This window comes from Clytia hemisphaerica, unplaced genomic scaffold (genome assembly GCF_902728285.1).
Source record: "Clytia hemisphaerica strain Z4C2 unplaced genomic scaffold, Clytia hemisphaerica genome assembly, whole genome shotgun sequence".
In the NCBI taxonomy this organism is placed as follows: Eukaryota; Metazoa; Cnidaria; class Hydrozoa; order Leptothecata; family Clytiidae; genus Clytia; species Clytia hemisphaerica.
In genome coordinates, this window is record NW_027103535.1 from 54,429 (window position 1) to 78,910 (window position 24,482).

The 24,482-nt window shown below is 33.5% G+C and overlaps 2 long non-coding RNA genes across 2 annotated transcripts; one reads left to right on the plus strand and one right to left on the minus strand.

Annotated features, from left to right (window-relative positions):
* Nucleotides 1-1,018: 1,018 nt before the first annotated feature.
* LOC136799939 (uncharacterized) lies at nucleotides 1,019-17,609 on the minus strand. The gene is made up of 6 exons (XR_010845638.1): nucleotides 17,570-17,609; nucleotides 9,316-9,374; nucleotides 4,469-4,545; nucleotides 4,222-4,351; nucleotides 3,656-3,831; nucleotides 1,019-1,106 (listed from the first exon to the last, which is right to left on the minus strand). It is a non-coding gene; the product is annotated as an uncharacterized lncRNA (long non-coding RNA).
* LOC136799940 (uncharacterized) lies at nucleotides 9,730-23,634 on the plus strand. The gene is made up of 4 exons (XR_010845639.1): nucleotides 9,730-9,959; nucleotides 15,307-15,413; nucleotides 17,371-17,495; nucleotides 23,608-23,634. It is a non-coding gene; the product is annotated as an uncharacterized lncRNA (long non-coding RNA).
* The last annotated feature ends 848 nt before the right edge of the window (nucleotides 23,635-24,482 follow it).

A 24,482-nucleotide genomic window follows, 5' to 3' on the forward strand; every position in this document is an offset into this window, starting at 1 on the left:
ATCTACCAAGCTTAGTTAAATCAAGAGTTAGAATAAAATCGTATTTTAATGCTTGAACCCTTACTAAATATAATCGAGTAAATAAATCGAAGAAAACAACGACTGACATGAAGATCGAGTTAACACAATATCAATGAAGAAAAGAGGTTATCCATACATCGAGCTCAGTCAAACTTCATTTGCTTCGACATTTTGAAAACAACTCTCTTTTATCAGCCTTTATTGATCTCTATGTGAAACTTAATCGTCAATCGCATGTGAAAGTCGAAAGTAGTAAAATTTTGGCGAATAAAATCGAGAAAGTCGAGTAAAATTAAACGAAAATACTTACACAATTGCCAAATATAATCAAGTAAAATCGAGGAAACCACGACTGACATGAAGATAGAGTTAACACAATATCAATGAAGAAAAGAGGTTATCCATACATCGAGCTCAGTTAAACTTCATTTGCTTCGACATTTTGAAAACAACTCTTTTATCAGCCTTTATTGATCTCTATGTGAAACTTAATCGTCAATCGCATGTGAAAGTCGAAAGTAGTAAAATTTTGGCGAATAAAATCGAGAAAGTCGAGTAAAATTAAACGAAAATACTTACACAATTGCCAAATATAATCAAGTAAAATCGAGGAAACCACGATTGATATAAAATCGAGTCAACACAATATCAATGAAGAAAAGAGGTTATCCATACATCGAGCTCAGTTAAACTTCATTTGCTTCGACATTTTTGTTATGTCACTTTAGATGCTCCCTATCTGACATTTCTATGACATTTTCATTTTATAGTGAACTTGTTGCACAGATTGAGAAGTTACTACCGAAATACCCAAGATTTGAACAAGAATACGAATCAGAGTAAAATCAAGGATTTACATGTAGACTTCTTCCTAAAGCTTCAAGATTGTGATTGGGCTGAGTAGCTTCCCGAAAAAGACTTGTGGTGCAGCGTAGTCGAATTTTTTCCTATAAACCTACACTTTATACATGTGTTATTTTCTGTGAACAAAGAACATACCTTAGCCACGTATGGTTCAAGCTCATTCTTGAACTCGACTCGATCAGTTGTGTTTTTTCGACGAACTTTGTGCTTCAATTGATTTTCTGAAAATTGGAAATATGTACCACAATCTTACAAATAGCCATGACGTTGTTATAAATTTGTAAATAATACACTAAAGACGAAAGCTTTTTGATACATTACATTTTGAACCCAATTCGTGTAATATTTTTTTAAAAGAAACCTCACGTAAACCGTTTTTTGTTTTTTTCCCAAAATTGAAGCCTTCCCCCGATCGCTCCCGATAACGTCATCATTGCCCTGTGCAGAGCGCCTACAAAAATAGAGAGACATAGACACTGATAGATAGAGATATTTAGAATTTCTCCGAGTTTTTAAGCCTTGGCCTTATTACAGGTATGTTCTCTTATGTAATGATTACTTCTCTCTTGCTATCTGCTTGATTATTAGGAGGAATGAAGCATTTTATCAGAATAATTATAACTTAACGTGTGCGAAATGTCTTTCAGGCATTCAACCGACAAAAAATTTGATTCAACCACTAAGAGGTTGACTATTTTAGGCTCTCTTTGTATTGTTGGATATTTAGATACTCTTTTTGGATAAAATATTGGTGACATTTTATGTCTGTTGAGCTTTTTTAAGGGTTTCAACATGATCATTTTTTTGGGTTGATACTTTTTGCAATCAGACTTCAAAAACCTTTCATGAGAACTTTTTAATGGATTTGGAAGATGAACAAATGCCAGCTCTAAGTTCTGGAAATTATGTTTTGGCTTGAAAAGGTCTCAAAACTCCAAGTTAAATGATTTTGTAGCCATGATATGTTCAGGTGCTCAAAGGGCATTCCAGCAGCAAAGAAGCTAGTATTTTTGACAGGTGAAGATTCAGATTGTTCCATGTACAATTGTTATCATCTGAAAAAATTCTTGGAAAATATTCAATTTTTCAAAAGATACAGAGGTTTTTGCTACTTAGTTCTTACAAAAAATTGTTTCCTATAAAATGATAAATTAAATAAATTTTGAAAAGTGCGGGCCAGTGGGCATTGTTATAAATGTTTTTGAGTGAGAAAAACAACAAAGAATATTAAAAAAAGTCCTGCAAAAACGGCGATTTCTGACATAGATCCGGCATTTTTGGCCAGAAAAAAAATTGTCCTCAAAAATCGCGAGCTTCTCTCGTCTTGGGTTAATAATCGTCGTCCAAAAGGAGCCCTGGAATTTACATATAGACGAGACATTTGTAAAGCTTTAAGAAAAGTTAATGTTGATATTGTTGATTGGTATGATATGGCACTGAACAGAATTGTCTAGAATGGTGTATTAAATGGTGTAATTGGTGTATGATATGTTTAATTATTTGGAATTGAAATTCTTAGCTACTATTTTATTTACCAACATTTATAGCGTAGTGATTTCCTAGAATATTCTAATATTTTCAGATTATTTTCTAGGCCAGTTCCCCTGATGGCATGGTTCATCTCTCTCATTCCCATCTAAAACACACAAAGAAATACAGCCGGTTTAAGACCAACTAACTGTCAGCGCTCTACTGTGATTTGACGTCAAATCTTGTCTTGATCGTACTGACGTCGGTATGTTTTTTAACTTCAAGGGGCTGTATTTCTTTATGTGTTTTAGTCAGAGAGTTGTTGTAATACACTTTTTTGCTCAGAATTTCATGCTCTTTCAGATGGTACCAATCATCTTCGTTTATTTTGACTTTTGAAAATAAGCTATTTCTCTATCCCTTATTTTCCCTTGCAGCTTTGCCTATGGCGTCACTATTTTGATCACAAAAGTTTTCCCGGGCCTAATCCGCGTCCTCCCTCTCAGAAATATCTCATAGTATACTGTTCTTTCGGATGGACTAAAAATGGTTAGGTCGTAGAAAAGATGTCACGGAACCCCAGGCTTGGCCCCCTACTAATCAGCTCTTAGAATTTCCTTCATCGTGTAGTCGCGAAATACTTAAGCGACACATCTGGTAAAAGTAATAACTAAAGTAATAACGAAAAGGATAATACGTCGATCACTAAATTCTATTCACCTGGTGTATCTCAGACATGGGAGAGGGCCTCGTAAATGATCTACTGTGCGCTGCCCTTAAGAGTCCTTTTTCCAAGCTTCCCAAAGAGCACTGTAAGGGGTCTTCCACATAGTACGTACGCACTAAGGGGGTAGGGGTGTTCTCAAAAGCGTATGCTTGCGTACAGTGGGAGGGGAGGGGTCAAAGGAAAATGTACGTACGCAAAGAAAAGTTTTTCATAGCCCTGTTTTGCTTGTACGTACGTACGTACTTACCAGAGGGTATAGCTATTTGCGTACGTGTGCGTACATGGGGAGGGCTACTCGATTTTCGGCATTTTAGTGCGTGCGTACTAGTGGACAGCCACTAAGGATAGAAATGAGCAAAGTGCACTCTGAGGGTGTAAAGTATGGAAAATCTGGTCAAAATGCACCGTATGTTTTTCGTCAAATTTGCTCAAAATTGGCTAATTTTTTTTGCACTGTAAGGGTCCGATTTCAAAGGCATTGTTTTGGGCCGCACGCAAGGTCGTTTTTTTTAATTGAGTGCTCCCCTTCTCATCAGGACACAATCAAATCTATGTTCCAAATGTTTAACTTACATTTCTGTTTTGCACGAATAGCGGATGTTATATTAAGTGTATTTGAAGACTGCCATTCGGTAAGAGCATTAGCTGAGCCTTGGTTAATATGTTGATAATGCTGTTAAATCAATGTATAGTGAACGCGTCAATACTTTCCGTCCAAGGCTTGCTATAAGAATGCTTTATTGAAGAGTCTGAAATAAAAGAGAAACTTTGAATCAATGTTATTCTTTGCGTCGTATAGGCAACTATGTTTCACATAGTTTCACTATGTTGCCATTGACCATGTGTCAAATCTTTGAAAACGCTTCTAAAGCTGAAATCATCACAATTATATTTTAAGATCCCTAACGCGGAATGAATAGTTTTCACCTCATTCATCGTTGGATAAGTATTCATACTCGAAATTTGTAAGAAGAAAAGGAAAGTAATTATTTTCTCACTACACAAAGGAATGGTCACGCAAGTCGTGTTTAATTTTAAGATCGTATGAAAGCACCACCCGATCTACGTACAAGAAACAATTCCTTGGCTTGTAAACATTTCTACAAAGACAAAGATATTATTTTAACAAAAAAACTTACTCAAAAGAACTCATTACATCTCTAATGTGAGTGGTCGTACTTCTTAGTGGTAAGAGTTTTAAATATACGCCATCAGTTACCATTTGTGACTCCATTGGTCACAATACGTGTTTCGAATGAAAGATGAAATCTGAAGATAAAAATATGAGAATAAAATATTACAGGGTTACACAGGGTTAAACTAAATCAGGATTAAGTCGTAGTTTAAAAGTAGCAGATAATATAGTATAAGTTTAAAAATATTTACCAAAACTGACACTTCCGATGAGCTTTCAATATCTGAATTGGTTTTGAACGGTACAAATGACGGATCACAGGTGGCGCCTGGTAAGAGAAAAGAAGAAACAATATTGATGTATGATCTATGAGTTTCAGAAGAACAATATAAAGTAATATTTTGTACAGACATGATGTATGGAAACAAATCTGTCAGAACTAAAAAGACTTCGAGATCACATCAAAGTCCAACTTAAGGCGTGCTGTTGTTGAAATTATTATGGCTTTTAAAACGTCCTCAAATAAGTTGCATTTGATTTTTCTTATTCTTAATCTCATCCCTTATGCAAAGTTTCAACTTCAATAAATATTTTGCTGACCAGAGCAACACCTGCTTACATTTTTTTGGAGACTGTCAGGTTTGAACGATAATATTAACAGAATTCGAATTATTGTTTTTTACGTAGTAGATGAGCTGATTGCGATTGATTGAATTTTATGAAATAGGTTTTATACTAAATGTTTTATTAGCATTGATTTGTATCTGCTCGACAGTTAATATTGTAAGTTGATGTTTTGTCACTGGAAGAATAAAGGGTAGTTATCATTTCTGTGTTTTTGCTACTTTTGCTCTCAAACAGTTTCTAAATGAAGGCTTGTTTTAGTAGAAGTTGTTCTGACACGACTTGGTTATGACTCTGGTTTCTTGCATGTGTGTTGATTTCGAGATGAATTTTTCATTATTGTCAAAAAGTTTTTTGTGATTTTTCGATAGCATCCTTTTTCAAACTGTGCGTTGTGCTGACAGGTTTACTATTGAAATGATTATGGCTTTCAGATCCCTGTTTTGAATTTGTTTGATCAATTTGCTTAACGTATGAAATTGATGTCGAGGTTATGCTACGGTGATGCTAATATATCTTTCTCATCTCTTATTTAGATTTTCGACTTCAATAAATATCTTCCTGACCAGAGAGAAACGCCTGCTTTCATTTTTTTGGAGACTGATTGTTTTTTTACTTGAATCTTTAGCGGACAAAATTTATAATTCTTTACTTAATACTTTACGCTCATAGTAACCTACTATTTAACTGTTTTGAAGAAAGTGTGTAAGCAACGGTGTCGGACATTTCAGTCATTTATGATGGATTCATCAGTTGCCAATAGACACATTTTGATAATGTTTTTGAAGTGAATTATTTTAGTGCTGCTTCAACTACTATTAGAAGTGTTTCCTTTGAGGGGGCCATGTGTCACCACTTTGCAATGGAGCAGGATGGAAGTACAGGTTTAAGTGACTGGTGTACTGTTTAATTTGTAGCAGAGTCTTTTGTGATTTGAATGTGAAAAACTTGTTTGATGGCTTGCTGAGCTTAAAGTTACTCAACTTTTAAAGTGTTGACTGACTTAAAGTGGTTATCATAAAGCTGACTTGTTGATCCAGTATTTCGAAACTAGATTACAGCTTTTCACTACTGGTTTGGAGTGCATAAGATTAATTTTTCCTGAATTTTGAATTAAATTTATTACTCTTCAAGAAAAAATTTAATGACAAAGTTTTCACGGAATTTGTATCATGTATTTGTTATTCGTGGGTACTTTAATGATTATTTGAAATTTTAGCTCGATAAGTCGGTGGCTGAATGCAATGGCTTCTAATGGTTCAAATGATAGAAGTGAACACTTAAACAGATTTCTTTGGCATGTATATACTTTTGTATCAACGAAGGCACGAGTTGAAGTTACTCTTTGTCAACGTTTAACCGAAAAAATATGTTATTAGACTTGTTCGTTGTATCTAAGTTTTCCCTTCCAATTCATAGTTTGATGATAGGATCTCCAAAGTTTTTCTCAACATTGAACATTGGTCCAGAGACAAAGAAACAAAAAAAATCAACTTTGTAGAAAACAAAGTCATAGGGTGAAAGTAGCTTTGTTGCTCTTATTTTCTCCAAGTCATAAAGACAGCAGATTGAGTGAAGTTTACGATGGTATAAAACTGGCTAGTAATCGCATTGTTGATATAACAGTTTTAAGTGTTGCACTCTCTTCGAATCGAATTATAATTAGGATGTCTCATTAGAAATGACTTGGGCTTCATATTAAAACTCCACAAGAAGGTTGAATCACATTGTCCAGATCTCAAATTTTCTAAATTTAACATTTCAACTTTATTTGAATTGTTCAAAGCTCTTTCAAACTGTCAACTAGTTCTTTGAAAAAATAGTTTCATGAAAACTAGTTGACAGTTTGAAAGAGCTTTGAACAATTCAAATAAAGTTGAAATGTTAAATTTAGAAAATTTGAGATCTGGACAATGTGATTCAACCTTCTTGTGGAGTTTTAATATGAAGCCCAAGTCATTTCTAATGAGACATCCTAATTAAGATTTGATTCGAAGAGAGTGCAACACTTAAAACTGTTATATCAACAATGTGATTGCTAGCCAGTCTATACCATCGTAGACTTCATTCAGTCTGCAGTCTTTATGACTTAGAGAAAATAAGAGCAATAAAGCTACTTTCACCCTATGGCTTTGTTTTCTACAAAGTTGAAATTTTGTTGTATCTTTGTCTCTGGACCAATGTTCAATGTTGATAAAAACCATGGAGATCCTATCAAGCTATGAGTTGAATGGATACAACGAACAAGTCTAACAACATATTTTTCGGTTAACCGTTGACATGAAAAAAATTGTCCCAAAGAGTAACTTCAACTCGTGCTTTCCATGATGATACAAAAGGATATCCATGCCAAAAAAACCTGTTCCAGTGTTAACTTCCATCATTTGGACCATTAGAAACCATTGCATCCAGCCACCGACTTATCGAGCTAGAATTTCAAATAATCATCAAAATACCGACGAATAACAAATATACGATACAAATTCCGTGAAAACTTTGTCATTAATTTTTTTCTTGAAGAATAAAAAATTTAATTCAAAATTCAGGAAAAATTAATCTTATGCACTCCAAACCAGTAGGGAAAAGCTGTGATTTAATTTCGAAATACTGGATCAACAAGTCAGTTTTATGAAAACCACTTTAAGTCAGTCAACACTTTAAAGGTTGAGTAACTTTAAGCTCAGCAAGCCATCAAACAAGTTTTTCACATTCAAATCACAAAAGACTCTGCTACAAATTGAACAGTACACCAGTCACTTAAACCTGTACTTCCATCCTGCTCCATTGCAAATTGGTGACACATAGCCCCCTGAAAGGAAACACTTCTAATAGTAGTTGACGAATGTTGATCAATCAATAACTTGAAGCAGCACTAAAATAGTTAACTTCAAAAACATTATCAAAATGTGTCTCATGACAACTGATGAATCTATGATAAATGACTGAAATGTCCGACACTGTTGCTTCCACACTTTCTTCAAAACAGTCAAATAGGTCACTATGAGTGTAAAGTATTAATTATAGAATGATAAATTTTGTCCACTACAGATTCAAATAAAAAACGATCAGTCTCCTAAAAAACGAAATCAGAAGAAAATTTCCTTTTTCTTACGTTACTCTGGTCAGCAAAATATTTATTGAAGTCGAAAATCGTATTAAGAGATGAGAAAGATTATTAGCATCACCATAACATAACATCGACATTAATATCATACGTAAAGCAAATTGGTCAAAAAAGATTCAAAAGAGGGATCTGAAAGCCGTAATCATTTCAATAGCGAAACCTGTCAGCACAACCCAAGCTTTGAAAAAGGATGATATCGAAAAGTTACATAAAACCTTGTCAATAATGAAAATTTCATCTCGAAATCAAGGACACATGCAAGAAAACAAAGTCATAACCAAGTCCAGTCAAAACAAAGTCTACTAATAAAACAAGCCTTCATTTAGAAACTGTTTAAAGCAAAAGTAGCAAAAATGCGGAAACCGGATGACTACCCTTTATTCTTCCAGTAACAAAACACCAACTTACAATATTAACTTTCGAGAAAGCAGATACAAAACAATGCTTAATAGAGCACTTCATCTAGTATACCAACCTATTTCATAAAATTCAATCAATCCCAATCAGCTCATCTTCTACGACTCTACGACTCTACGACGTATCAAAACAATGACTAAAATTATGTTCATAATACCATTCAAACCTAACATCTCCTCTCAAAGAACTGCTCTAAAGGAATTCCCAAAACTCAACAATCTTTTCATAGCTCATTAAACAAATCAATAATAAACATTTTGAAAAAACGCATATACTTTTTATCAAAGCTTTTTCTCCTCGAATCTCCAGACAAAAATATTTCACCACGAACTGTCGCACGACATAAGTAAAACAAAAGATTACACAAGTAATTAAAAAATACAATTTCTAATAGAGAACACCTTGCGTAACGTATCATCCTTTATCAAACCTTTGCCAATCATAATTCTTCAAACACAAAGAAGCAGTTACAAGACTGTAGAAACGATAACAAAGTGTCATTCCACAAAACACTGAAAATGCAGAAATGTCTCATTTACGCAAAGAAAAACAAAAGGAAATTATATGGAACTGCTAACTACCAAAGCCTTCTGCACTGTTTTAACAAAATCCTCTCCTTTTATGATATAATGACAGTGACAAAACTATTTTCTGACCTGATTTGAGAAAGACATGATTTCTCAAAGGTAATAAAGTTAAAGACAAATAGAAAACAGTATGAAAAAAGTAGAAGGTTAACTTGTAAACGAGGAAAAGTGCAAATGCCGATTAGACTTGGATTTCTTTTCAAATTGGATAATTCTCGTTTTTAGACAGAACATGGTTTCTAAAAATGGTGGATAATTTTTGAAGAAAACTTTTAAACTTGCCTTTAAAACTTTTCAAAACTTTCTAAATCCAGACAAAAAGATAAAAACAAGAGAAAATTCATACCGAAACATACAGCAGCTTTCTTTTCGTTGGTCTTTCTATTCGTTGGTCTTTGTTGAAATCTGTGCAATGAATGTCAATAATTCAGTTTAAAAAGTCAACTTCCTTATTAAGTGTCCCACGAACCACCATACCTCCAGCGCGACGAGATGCAAATAGCTCTTTTGAATGGCAGCCGTCCTTTTTAAGGGATTTCGGACCCTTGATCCTGATTGGTTTGAAATACATCCAGTGTAACGATAAATACCATAGAAACAGACTTTTTACGCATCTATTGAAATTAATGCATTTTCTGAACGAGCTGAATGAAAGCCGAGCGGGCGTCAACGATCAAACTAACTTCCGTAGATGCTACTTTCTCGGTTTCGCAGATTGGAAAGTTTGTTTAAATAGCTTGTTTCTATGGTTTTCAATGTTTAACTGGGTGCAATCCCGACCAATCAAAATCAAGGGAGTGATCTTCCTTAAAAGCCGCGGCGAGACACCTTTGAAAGTCATTTGCTTCTCGTCACGATGGAGGTATGCTGGTTCGTGAGAAATTTTACACGGGAATAGACATTTTAAACTGCATATTTGAAAACTTTGAATTGAACAGAAAGAAAAAAAAACGATGCAAGGATCACTAAAGATGCTGATGATTTGTTTTGGTATGAATTTGTTTTTCTTTTCTGATTCTGTTTGAGTTTATGATTCCTTCCATAGTCTGAATATTAATAGTTTAGGTTTGAAGGGTTAATTATACGGATATTGAGACTAGTTTTCTCTGGGAAAGGGTGTTTCTCAGAAGCTAAAGAATCAAATTTGAAGATTTCAATCTTTTTGGATAATTTTATCTATTGTGCGTTTGAAAAAATAACAGGCAGTAAAAATTTCAAACACTTTATTTTGGCCGTTATACAGCCAAAATACTCAATTTTGAATTCAATTTTAAAACTCAATATTTGAAAAAAAATTTACTATGTGTCAGCAAAATGCTAAAAATATGTAAGGAGTTGGGCAGAATCAAAAATTTCCTAGCTTTATGATAAGCAAGGGGTCTTTAGACAAATTTCAAGGCCTCTCATATGTATTGATTGCTGTAAGTGGTTCCCAAGCTGATGGAAACTCAATTTCTAATCAGGGACTGTCCCTAGGCATCTCCTGTCTGAGAATTTGTGTTTTTCTCAGATTGAATAAAGAATTCGAGTATTTTTGAATGATCCTTTTTTGAGAACCCTTGCCATTTTCTGAGTCAATTCAGTGCTGATTGTTAAAATGTGGAAATTCAGTGTCTTGGAAAGGTAGCAGAGAGTAATTAGAAAGTAATGCTCATGTTCTACAAAATGAAATTTCCCCAGCAATAAAGCAAAAAGGCAAGTTTACTTTATAGTGATTAGTCATTAGTTAGTGCTTCAATTATGGCTTTAACACTTTTGATGCTTTCTCTTTCACAAAATTAATTAGCTCTTATCTGCTTCATTTTAAGCCCTAATCAGATAGGTGACTCGACAATTTTCTAATTAGAGTAAAAAGGGCAAAGTGGACTTTTGAATTCTTCCAATTTATTTTGGTAGCCTATGGTAGCCCAAGTATAGCCCTGACATAGCCCTAGGTTTTTAGCTTGGCTTTGCTTATAGTCCTGTAGCCCTGGATTTTGGACATGTCAAAAGTGGTAACTTTCTTTGAAAATTGATTGAATTACAATATTCTCATGGACTGTATACCAAAGTTTTCTTAATGCAGCATTGAATTTTATGAATAGAGTGTCTTCATATTTCTTGAGCTCTATCAAGCAATATTGTGTTTATTGTTGCTATGGATTATTGATGCACACTTTGAAATTTAAAAGATTATCACTTTTTCAGCACTCATTTACTTTGGATTCATAATTTGTTAAGAACTCAGAGAAATTCCCAAATTTCTTTGCCAAGAGCCTAAAAAAATCAACCCTAATTTGATTTAATTTTCAACTCCAACTACATAGTTTAAGTTTTAAAAAATTCTGAACCAAAACCAAAGAAAAAGTTTAGGAATAAGATTGTTTAGTTTTTTTACTGTATATTTTACACTCAAGTGTAACTCAACAAAGTTAAGCATTCGTATTTTAGGCAAGTTTCCAAATTAGATAAATTTAAATTTTTGGGATCAATTCTAAATTTTATGAAATACCTCTTTGGAAAAAATTTATTTTGATAAGCATTTTAGGCAAGTTTTCAACTTAGATTTTTGATTCAAATTATTTGGATCAATTTTAAATTTCATGAAAGACCTATTTAGAAAAAATATGTTTAGATTTACTTGAATTGTATTTACAGCTTGAAACCGTTACAATTTTGAATTGGACGCACGTAAAGAAAACTACTTTAATCTGGTTTAGGCTTTATTTACTTCATAGAGCCAAATTAAAAATCTACAAGAAAGAGAGAGAGCGAGAGTTACGAAGGATCCTGTGGCTGAATATCTGTGAAATCTAGGGTATTTGTATTTTGATAAAAAGATTAACAAATCCTAAAATATTCAATTCTATTATGTAAGTCAGCTGTTTATTATGGTACTGTGATAAGGAATTTGCTTGAAGAATGGGTTTAAGAGGTGGGTATAGGTTAGAAAGCAACACTTTTCACTTTTACCTTTTCGAGAAGCAAAAAAATCTCAGAAATTTTGTCAAATGTCCCAAAAAAACATCTTCCTTAAAAACATCATATTCATAACACAAAAATAATTATTTTTCTTGAAAGAGATTGCAGAGAGATTGTATTGAAAATTAAAACAATGATTTTTGAACATTTTTATTATGCTATTTTCCTTAAAAAATACAAGAAAATCGTACCGTGTAAATGACAGCATGTTCTTTAAAAAATATACAGAGTTTCCCTTACAAATACAGAGTTGTCCCTTACAAATACAGAGTTTTCCCTTACAAATACAGAGTTTTCTCCTACAAATACAGAGTTTTCCCTTGCAAATACAGAGTTGTCCCTTGCAAATACAGAGTTTTCCCTTGCAAATACAGAGTTTTCCTTGCAAATACAGAGGTTTCCCTTACAAATACAGAGTTTTTCCTTGCAAATACAGAGTTTTCCCTTGCAAATACAGAGTTTTCCCTTACAAATACAGAGTTTTCCCTTACAAATACAGAGTTTTCCCTTACAAATACAGAGTTTTCCCTTGCAAATACAGAGTTTTCCCTTGCAAATACAGAGTTTTCCCTTGCAAATACAGAGTTTTCCCTTGCAAATACAGAGTTGTCCCTTACAAATACAGAGTGTTCCCTTATATATGCAAGAAAACTTTATAATGGAAAACATTGTTTTTCTTGTAAAAGATAGTAAGATTAAGTGTTTATTCTCCTTGACAAAATACAAGGCAGCCTTTACAAAGCAGAAAAAGACTCAACTTGACAAAGACTACATTAAGATTTGCCTTGAGCAATACAGGAATAATTTCCTCATGAAAACAGCATATAATTTTTCCTTTTTTTGAAAATACTAGAAACTTTTTTTTGTGTAACATTAAAGATATCATCATTTTCCATACAAAAAGTACAAGCCTTGCATTTTTTGCTTTAGTACAATTACAGATTCTTTAATAAGAAAATTAACAATATTATATTGAAATAAATTAAAATTTGCCTTAATAAAAACCATGATGATTCTTCTTGAGAAATACAAAGTAGTTTTCCCGGAAAGTTTTTTGATTTTCCTTCAGAAAACATGGATCAATTTCCTTGATTTTACTTGAAAATGATACAGAAACAACAATGTCTAACATTAAGTTTCTTTTCTTTGAGAATACAGGATACATTTTCCTTGAAAAAATGCATTGATTTGCCTTGAAAAATACAAATTGCTTTACTTAAGATTACAGGATTTCTTTTCCTCTAAAAAATACGATTTTACCTGAGAATGACAATGAACTTATCCTGCTGTCTTTTTAAAATACGCATATACGCATGACACAACAGGAAAGCTGAAAGTAATAACATGAAATAGAAATGTGCCTGGACGCACATGGATGACTTCCCTAGAATTTAAAAAAGAACTATTGTTGAAGGATACATTGATTTTACTGAAAAATATTGAGAAAAAACATCTTCCTTGAGTATAGTCTTTTCAAATAAATAAATATACTTAATTTTATTTTCCTTGGAAAATACGCATTTTTTTGAGAAACAATTTTCCTTGTAGAATACGCAATGTCTAAATGAGACTAAAATCATTTTCTTTGAAAATTTGCATTGATTTACCTTGAGAATACAGAAATTATTTTATTTTCAAAAGCGCAACGATTTTCTTTTAGAAGGAAGGCAAAACTTTCCTTAAAATATATTCACGGAAGATTTTCCTTGAAAGAATACGCATTATTTTCCTTGGATACAGGAATAGGAACGAGTAAACTCCATTATACTTTGAACATTCTCATACTAAGTTTCCCATTTTATATGTAATTATTTGAAAACTATTCAAAGTGTTATCATTTAGATGGAAAGCCATAGATAAGAAAGTTTGTATATCTGAGATGTCATTGTGGAAAGTAATGTATAATATCCAAAAAGACAGTTAATTCATAACGACACATGAAATTGAAAATTGATCTAAGGAATCTAAGTCATAAATTTAAGTTAAAAACTTGCCTAAAATTCGAATGCTTCATAAAATGCTTCTTGGAGAGACACTTGGGTATAAAATATACAGTAAAAACTAAACAATGTTAGCTCTAAAACACCTTCAAATTAATTCTTTCAATTAGACAAAAGTAAATATCAAAATCTCACTAAAAGTTGAATTGAAAGAAATCAATTTGGCTCAACCAAATTTTTAAACTGTTCTCTTTGGTTTTTGCTTAGATGTGTTACAAACTTTAAAGGAATCAAATTAGGGTTTAATTTGTAAGGTTCTTGGCAAAGAATTTTAGGAATTTCTCGGTTTTCTTAACAAATTATTCCAAAGTAGATGAGCGGAAAAGTGAATAATCTTCAATTAATAAGTGTACATAATAAATTCCATCCAGAGCAATAATCAACACAAAATTGCTTGGTGGAGCTCATGATGAAAAAACTCTATTCATAGAATTCAATGCTACATTGAGAAAGCCTTAGTATATATTATACACTCTATAAGAATATTACAATTCCATTCATTTTCAAAGAAATTTCCGAAGTTACCACTTCAAATCTAACTTTGCCCTTTTCATTCTTGTTTAAGAAAACAGTCAACTGTATCTAACATAAAATGACATTGATGGAACACATTAATTTCTTGAAAAAAGGAGGCAAAAACATCCAAAATGTCAAAGCTTTAACTGGTTAGTTGATTTGTAGTTGGTTAGTTAGTGGATTTTAATGAAACCAATTTGGCATTTTACTGGACAGAATTATTTTGTATTTACAAAAGTTATTATTTGTGACCCTCCAAACGATTTGGAGTACATTAAAAACGAGACCGGGCTTGGTGCGGTCGTGCTCGTGCCGCTTTCCGACTGGTTAATTGTGCGAGTAAAAGTTGAAAAAAGCGGCCAGAAGACCGCACAGTACCGTATGGTCCGTGCGTACAAAACGCCGACTAAAGCGGACGATGGTGCGGTCCCCGTCGACTAAAGCGGACGATGGTGCGGTCCCCGCCGTTTGTATGTATGCTGTATGCTGTTTGTTATGATTTCTTGTTTACCGGCAAACGTTTCGAACGGCAAAATGTCCGCACCATGACCGCACTGAATACCGCACTTATTCAAATGGTGCTCTTTAGTGACCGATCGAGTGCGTTTGAATGGATTTTTAGAAAAGATTTTTGGATGATTTCTGGCCGCACGGTAAATCTTTTCGCCGCTTTTTTGCCGCACATATTATCGATCTGTCCGCACCAAGACCGGTCTCATTTTTAATGTACTCCAAATCACTTGGGGGGTCACATTTGTTATCATTTGTTTTTATTTACAATAACCATGTGGTTGAATGAATTTTGATTGCAGTTCAATGAATTTTGATTGTATTTAGTAATAACTATCTCAAATTTTTAGACAACCACCTTAACTGCAAAGCTGAATCATGGTAATCAAGAACTATCAAGGACTACTGAGCAGTGGAGAGCTGATTCTAGTATTCAACCATCCAAGCGAACCACCAAGTAAGTCAATTGTATTTCTTTGATAATGATTGTTACATGCTTGGTTTCACCTAGGGACACAGCACAACGACACGACACACCGATTTATTCCAAAATATATTTTTAATGCACTCAGTGATCACAAAACATGATGTCTTCTACTTTTCTCACAATCACATCTCAAAGATCACAAAAATTCAATTTTTGTAGCTTTAAATATGCACACATTTCCAGGACGATTAGGTAAATTAAAATTAACTTTCAAATTATTCTAAAAATTTTGATGACATCAGCAGAAATTGCAAAAATTTGATTTTCTACCATTTGGGACGATTGGTTGAAACATGGGACTGTTGATATCATAAAGATAAGTTGAAAAGGGTGCACTAAAAAGTTATCATGACATGTTATGACAGACAGACGTGTTTCAACCAATCGTTCCAAGTTAGAGCAGTTGACGGTAGCTTTTTTATACTGAAAAAGGCTTGTTCATCTCACCCATAAAAAATTTTGCCTCACATTGAAATGGTTTGTTGTACTGTAATTTGGTAAACCCGTGTTAAGCTTTCTCTCAATGTTTTTTTTCTTTCTGAAATATCTGGATATGCATTCTTAAAATAATTGAATCCAACCAAAACAATAACAAATAAAGCTACCAGGTCAAGGATTTAAGTGATTACTTTTGTTTACATTGATGAATTGACTATAGACATTTTTAAGGACATGATGTCATGCTAAATAATTAAAAGCCTAAGCATCACAGCAACAAAAAACAAAGACATATTAAGTAACACATATACTATATACATATTTCATTATTGTTTCCAGACGGTACTAATGGAATGTTTGATTGTGATCGAAATAATCAATAATGATCGATAATAATCGAAGGTGGTCAGTGATTTTATCGGTGATCAAATACTCACTTGACTCCAGATTATGGCATTATCTTCAACCATTTTTTATTTGTTCAAGCATTTCGATTACTTTTCGATTACCTTCAATCATATTGAATACCTTTTATTGTATTGAGTACTTTCCAGCCTTTGATTTTATCAAGTACTGTGTTTCCAGTATGAAACCAAGTTAACTTCGGCCAATTAAAACATGCATTTCACGCGCAAAAACCACTTTCGTTTCCTCCGACCAAATAGAATGTGCGATATGAGGTACAGGCAGCAAAGGCACACAAAATGGCAGGGAATATGGCTGGGTAATAAGGGGTCGATCTTTATGGTGGGGCTTCTTTTCGTGCTTTGGTTTTAAGGTCAGTTTTTTGGTTTTTTTTTAAGATATATCAATATCATAGTTATGGATTATCAAAGTAATCATTTGGTTATGGAAAGTACTCAATACAATCGAAGGTATTCAATAAGATTGAAGGTAATGGAAAAGTAATCGAAATGATTGAACAAATCGAGAATGGTTAAAGAAAATTCCATAATCTGGAATTGAGTGAGTATTTGATCACCGATAAAATTGATAGGTGGTCAATGACTACCTTTGATTATTATCGATCATTATTGATTACTTCGATCATCACAATCAAACGCTTGATTACTACTGTCTGGATTTGTTGGCAAACGATATCATCAGAGATGATAAAGCATGCATCCTCTCTTATTTTCCCCTTATTTTCTACTTTCCTATTTTCTATCCTGATTCTCTGACTTTCTCTAGTGTTTTTAACTCTTTTCTAAGTTAGATCACAGGGTACGGATGCCCCTAACTGATAAAAACCCAACCCACGTCTAGGTCCATACATTGAAAAATTTCAATTGCATCCTGGTGGATGATATCGTCTGCCAACCGTTTGGATTACTACTTCGAGAATCAAATTTCTCGATGATTAGTACCGTCTGGTTGTTTTGATCCTAGAGTCAGTGGAGCTTCATTCTTTAAATTTGTTTTTCATGCTTTCTAGGGCTACTTAATTTGCAAAACAATTATGCGATATAGTTAATTTTCTTCTTTCCAGATGGGATTTGATGAAACTAACGAAAACTGAAATCCTACTGTAAATCATATCTATGCCCTTTTGCACTTTCGATGGAATTTAGACATGATGATGGAATGGGGAGACAGTGACAGTGTTATCAAAAGGTTAGTTTGCAAACTTTCACCATGCATTGTATATCTAAAATTATCTAAAAGTCAGAAGTATGAAAATAACCTACCAAATGGAACTCCAAACAGTTTTCCCTCACATTATTTTTTTGAGCATGTGCGCATATCTTGGGCTACCATCTTGTAAAATCTTTTTTTCTTGCGCCGCCACAATGTTGAAAAACTTTGTTAAGGAATTTTTATTACGCACGTGCGTGCAGCATCACGCGACTAATTTTGATTATTTTGGCTGATTTTCACAACCAACGAGTTACTTATTCTCAGCCTGAGCAGTTCCTAAACAATTCCTTATTTTTTGAACCATTTCCAGCCTCGAGTTCCTTATAAACGTGTTCTTTATATAAAAAAACGTGTAGCACTCGCCCCAAGAGGTGTTCATTCATACCTTTTTGGAAGCTTATTTAGGGTGTAGAATATGAAAAGTGCTGTTCAATAATTGTTTTGCTTGCCTAAATAAAGATATATGAATAAATACTTCAAAAAATGTAAAAATGCTGACGTCAGCAAAACTTATTTTTTGAATAACTTTTGATTAGCTTAACTTTAGATGCTGAAATTTTAACCAAAGTAGGACATCGTGAATAGGCACATTTTAAATCAAAAAATATTTTAAAATTTTGCTGACGTCAGCATATTTTTACAAAAATGCTTGATCCAAAATGTGATTTTCAATATTCTCTTGCATTCTGGAAAATTTCAGCATCTAAAATTAAGCCAATCAAAAGTTATTTAAAAAATAAGTTTTGCTGACGTCAGCATTTTTACATTTTTTTGCATTATTTATCCATATATCTTTATTTAGGCAAACAAAACAATTATCGAACAGCACTTTTCTTATTCTACACCCTAATAGGCTTCCAAAAAGGTATGAATGAACACCTCTTGTCTTGGGGAATGCTATTGGTGTTTAATTTACGGAAAATTTGGACATGCCTTAAAATGCCTGAGAGAATCATGAGACTGGAGTCCATACAGAGCAGAACTGAAGTAATTTGGAAAAGAGATTAGGAAGCCTTCCTAACATTTAAAGATTTATGTTTACAGTCATTTTTTTTCTTCAATATCAAAGTGCCATGGTTTTAATACTTAATGGTCACTATTTAGAAAATAAATGGGTCGTTTTAATTACTCTAAGATAACAGCCAATCATTAACGCATCTAAAAAAGCTGAGGCTCTCTAATTCGATTTTCAAGGGGAATCGGATTTTCATCGAATACGGGAGCGTATCGAATAGTAGGAAGCCCCCCTAATCCGATAAACACGAGGTAAATATCGAATTATAGAGCTGAGAAAGAAAAATATAAGCGAGACTCGATTGGTTTGAACGCGAATCAGGACAGATGTCTAAGTTCTTGCTGAAAACCTAAGTTCTTCGGAAGAAAACTTTCGATATTTGCCTGTTTTGAAAAGTTTTGAGGAATCGAATTTCGAAATTATAATTCAAACGTAAAAAAATCGAAAATTTGAATTTCGAACTCCGTCCTAAAGGCCTTTTTACACGCTAGAAATCGAATAAGAGAGCGAAAAACCTACAAGGGACTTCAAATTTTCATCGAAAACGGGAGCTTATCGAATAATAGAATGTCGAATAGTAGAGCGTAGTTTATGAGAGTTTCTTAAGGAAATTTGACGGTGACTTTCAATTTGATCGAAAACGGGAGCTTATCGAATAGTAGAACGTCAAATTAGAGAGCGTCCACTGTATTTGAATTTTTCTTTCAAGAGAAGAATCATTTAAAGATTTATATGTTTACAGTCAGTTTTTTTCATTATCAAAGTGCCATATGGTTTTAATGCTTATTTCACCATTTAGAAAATATAAATTGGTTGTTTTAATTACTCTAAGATAACAGCCAATGATTAACGCGTCTAAAAAAGCGCAATAATGTTGTGATTGTGATGAGAGTTTGTTAAGGAAATTTGACGGTGACTTTCAATTTGATCGAAAACGGGAGCTTATCGAATAGTAGAACGTCGAATTAGAGAGCGTTCACTGTATTTCCTCTTTTGGTCGTCTTCTAGAAAACCAATCGCGTTATCGCGTTTTTTTGGCAGCATACAGCTAATCATTAATGCGAATCTTGGCCAATCATAATAAGCTAATTTGCAAATATCATTTTTCGCGAATGCAATACACTTTTCCCGAGATGTTTTGATTTTGTATGAAAGCGAGGCCGGGCTGTATTGCGAGTTCAAAATGGCGGATGAAAGCAACAACAACATGCAGTGCAAAGAGAGTATTTTCAACTATTTGGTCAATAATATTGATATAAACATTGAAATTACTATTGAAACAAACGAAAAAAAAGAGGAAGAATCTTGGAGCAAATGTTTAAAAGATTTACCATTGTTTACAATCAAAGAAATTGAACACTTTCGCATAAACAGTGGCAAAAGAAAAGTTGGAGAAAACCAAAAGAAGCATAAACATTCCATTGTTAAGACAAGAGATAGAGGGAGAAGGTTTATGTTAGAAAGATATATTTCAGCCGGTGATGTCTTTACAAAATCCAATAAAAACACCATCACAGTTAAAGGAAAATGCAAAGCCAGCATGAAGAGGGATATTAGAAATATGAATGTTGTTATAGACAAACAGTCTGCCAACGTGATTAAAGGACACTGTACTTGTCCAGCTGGCAAGTCAGGTTATTGTAACCATACTATGGCACTACTTTTTGAGCTGGCTGATTATTCATTACAAGGGCTTCAGGTTGTTCCCACTGAGATTTCATGCACTAGCAAAAAAAGACAGTGGGGTGTGCCAACCGACAAGCAGAAATACCCCTTACCGGTCATGTCAACTAAAGTATTTGGAGATAAAAATAAAGGCATTTCTTGCACCTTGTACGACCCACGACGTCATAGCTCAATGAATGGGGAGGGGATTTGTGAAAGAACGAAGCGGTTAAAGGAAGCACTCAAGTCGAAAGATGTTAGAATTGGATTTGCACACATTCTTAATCTTGAAACTACTGAAACAGAGACTACCAAATATGGTGAATTTTTGGTTGGATCCCCACTTTCTTATCAGCTATCTCTTTTTGATGCCAACTTTTCGGTCACTGCTGACTTTTTATTTCGAGAAAACTTTATTGATCACAGTTACTCTGATCCAAAAATAAACAAATGTTCTGATTTTGATTTACCCATTGCTCAACTAATGGAGACCCATGATGCGTTTCCAACCGATTGGGTGCTTTGACTTATTCTGAAATGATGGACTTAAATTCAATATTTCCTGAGACATTAGAAAAATCAAGGGAAATTGAACGTTCAACCATCGGCCAGCACCAAAATAAAATTTGGTTGAAAGAGAGAGAGAAACGTTTGACATCAAGTAAGGCGTACAAAGTTTTTTCAAGGAAGCGAAATTTTGAAACTCTTGCACAATCATTTCATGTAGTCAAAAAATTCCCAAAATTTGTTCAAGATGCTTTAGACCATGGAGTACATTTCGAAAGTGTTGCCAAGGAAAAGTTTTTTGATTATCTTACATACAAGCTTGGTAAGAATGTAATGATTCGGGAAACTGGTCTTGTTGTTCAACCTTATCTTTTTTGGCTGGGAGCAAGTCCTGATGGTCTGTTAATAGACAGTTCATGTGATAAACCAGCATTAATAGAAATTAAATGCCCATACACCAAAAGAAACCTAACTCCCTCTCAACTTTTGAAAGACAAAAAGTTTTATGTTTTCATGGAAAATGGTGTTACTTATTTGAAAAGGGATCACCAGTTTGGTTATTTCACCCAAGTTCAGCTTGCCATGGGACTTACACAGGTGGAGACTTGTTTTTTCATAGTGTACACTTTTAAGGGAATTTTAGTTACAAAAGTTCCTTTTGAGCACAACTACTTTATTGACGTTGTTAAAAAATTAAACAATTTTTATAAGCATTTTTACATGAAAACTTTATAATTATATACTTCCCTGTTTACTTTCAAATTAACAATGAGTGTATGTAATAATATATAACATATTCTGAAGTCAGAGACAAAACATGAGGAATATTATATTAGCAAGAACCTTATCTATCTTTTTTTATGTGAAAAACTCTAAAAAAAACTAAACAGAAGAAAATTACTTATATATTTCCCTCATGTTTTGTATATGTTTATATATCTTATGTATATTATCATATATTAGATATTTATGTAGGTGCTGCAATAGGTAGGTAGGTCTTTTTGAATAAGGGCTGGCATAAAGTTGCAAAGTAAACAGGAGACAGTCCAAATTTGATTGATTGAACCGTGTAGCGTTAAGGGAATTTCATTTCTTATTTGTTTGAACTTTTTTACTCTTTGAATTGCACGTTCGACATGTATCCTAACAGATGCAATAGTTTGACTTTCTTTAACTTGTTGTTCAGTGAACTGATCCTGCCCTTCGAGAAAAGCAGGAATATTAAGTTCCACATTCAATGGTTTTAAGTCCTCTTCGATTGTAAATCCTCGGTCAGCCATAACAGCATCACCATCATCCCATAATTTCTTCTGTAAAAATCCAGATCTCCTTACAATTTCGTTATCAGAGATACACCCTTCGAATAACTGGCTGACAAATGTCACTGCACCAGATGGTGAAATTCCTACCAATCCTTTATAGGTCACATGACTCTTGTACTGTGAATACATATGACTTTGGATTGACAATGAAGAGGGTCTTTGACAAAAAAGTTCGGTACAGTCTATAATACAGCGAGTTTTAGGATAGGTATCTTTGAAAGTAGTAGGCATGGTTTCTTTAACTACCCTTTTTGAGGGCCAAATTGGTAAAGAGCCAAGTGAAAAATATAAGAAATTCGACCATGTTATAAGATATCTTGAGACAGTCGATTTTGGTAACTCAAACAGCCAAGATGAATGTTTAAGACTAAATCCACCTTTTAACCATGTCATATATAAAAACAATTGATCTTTAGCATTTAATTTGACAGAACGTCCAGGTTTTGCACTATAACTCTCATAGGACCCAGGGGTAGTAGGTGACCTCAATACATTAGGATCATTCCTCTGCTCATTTTGTTTAGATTCGTACATTTTTACATTTTCACATTTTTCACCAGGGTTTAACATTTCATATAGAATTTCAAAGGATTCAACTTCTAATCCTGTTTCTGATTTGAATAGTTGTTTATCTTTTGATATGTTTTCAAAGTTGTAAGTATGTTCTTTTAACTTTTGTAGGTCATTTTTCAACACTTTAACTTCATTTATCAAAGATTGATTTTGAACTTTTAACTCATCAATTTGTTTTTTTAATACCTCTAATTCAGTCAATTCCTTTTCTGGTTCAGGTTCAGGTTCTCTCTCCCCAGCAAAAACAGAATCAAAGACGGCTTCAGTTGATCTTTTACGAGGGGATCTACGTGTCGGTCGTTTCGGTTCAGACTGCTTGAAAGTTGGAATAGCACCCTTAACCCTCGTTTTTCGTTTATGAAAACCATTTGAAACTTTTATATCCTCCTTTTTGAAATGTCTTTCACATACTCGTGTGTATTGGGTTATTTGAAAATTATCACCAGGTCCCTTCCTCCTCACAGTGTTGACTGCACGAACCCAAGCTTTCCTTTCCTCTTTATCAGTAGGGAAATGAAAAAATCCAATGTCATTTTTGTTCCCATTTCTGTCATAAAAACTGCTACTACAAGCAGGAATACAACAATATATGCTCTTCCCTCCTTTTGAGCTTTTCAAAGGACTGCTTTTCGAACAACTTTGTTTCTCCTCACTCATTTTAAAAATCTCAATATCACAGCAAAGACTTCTTATAACATCTCATAACAACAACTTTTTTCTCCTTTTTCTTCTAATAAAAAGATTAATCAAATTCATAGTGGAAAAACAAATATAACTCATGTTAGGTATGATCTCTTGATATTTTAGTTTTGTTTTCATTACTAACATCTTTTTGATTTCAAAGAGATGAGAAAGATTCACAAAACTATCAAAAGCATAGTGTTTTCCCTTATTCGCAAACCACTTTCGATTTCGTGTTTACATTTTCATACAGCCCGGCCTCGTTTTCATGCAAAATCAAAACATCTCGGGAAAAGTGTATTCTAATTTCTTTTTTTTTCATCAGGACGACGTGTGAAAGCACGTGAAGATGGAAGTTATTATGACGGAAGGCTTTTTGGATTCAAGAAAAGGAGTAGAGTAGAGAAGCTGTTGTTATCGTTCAAGATTTGCTGCAGAAAGTTTGGTTTTGAGGTACCTTTTATTTTACTATTTTCTTCTGGCTTAAGGTTTAAAATCTCCCCTTCTAAATATAGCTGTAGGCAAAAATTTGGAGACAACTTTCTGCCTTTGTGGTTTTTTATTCCGGCTGAAAGCGTGGGGTAAATCATTATAGAATTGACGCACTAGATCCGGAAATATTGTATTGTATTGGAATTAGAATTTATGTCTCATTCATCTTAAAAACTTTATCAGGACGTTGGCAACACGCATATCTCAAAGAGAACTCTACTAGAAAAGGATTTTTTCAGCTAATGACACCTGAAGCGGGCTGTAAACATATTTTCAAATATTAATTTAGAAGGTGATTCCTTGTAACCAATTTTTCAGTTTAACAAATTTGTATTTTTTTAGCCATCTATTATTAATATTTACAATATATTTGACCACAAAGACTTAATTTTCACCGGAACATCTCTATTCGTATTTCTAAGCAGGGTCGGATCAGGGATATGTTATAGCGTAGCTGGATGATGGACAAGAATTCCTTAGCGGATTGCTTCTTTGTCTTTTCTATTGTAATCTGTTGATAATAGAAATCCATCTCTGTCCCCTTTAGTGTTCTGTTTTTATAAGAAAAATGAAGCAGACAAAGTATTTATGCAGTACGTTTGCACATATTTTGCTATGATGTTCCCGTTTTTCATCAAAATAATATTTGTAGAAAATACCCCAAAAGCTTCCTTGTAAATGAAATCTATTTTTATCAGCGTGTGTTAC